Here is a 356-nt window from a genome sequence, read left to right on the forward strand (position 1 = left end):
GCCACGAGCAGAGCCACAAAGCCGGGTGGGGATGGAGGTGTGACAGGCATGAGGCTGCTGTGGTCCCCGGGGCGGGGGCGGGGGGGAAAGAGGGAGCGGGAGCATTCCTGGGAGCATCCCTGGGACATCCCTGCCTTTGCGAAATAATTAGTCCGATTGTCGGCTTCCTCATGGAGCGGGAGGCTGGAATGGGTGCGGGGGGATGCCTTCAGCTGGCCTTTTGACGGCGATCCATTCAATTGCTGTCAAGCTGCACGTCTCTCACGTAGGGGCTGAGAAAGTCAAGGCGTCGCAGGCGGCTGGATGGGCAGAGCCAGGCGAGGGGCGGGGGCTCGGGTTGGGGGTGGTTCCGGGGA

Source organism: Buceros rhinoceros, unplaced genomic scaffold, assembly GCF_000710305.1.
Source record: "Buceros rhinoceros silvestris isolate BGI_N320 unplaced genomic scaffold, ASM71030v1 scaffold32380, whole genome shotgun sequence".
NCBI classification, from domain to species: Eukaryota; Metazoa; Chordata; class Aves; order Bucerotiformes; family Bucerotidae; genus Buceros; species Buceros rhinoceros.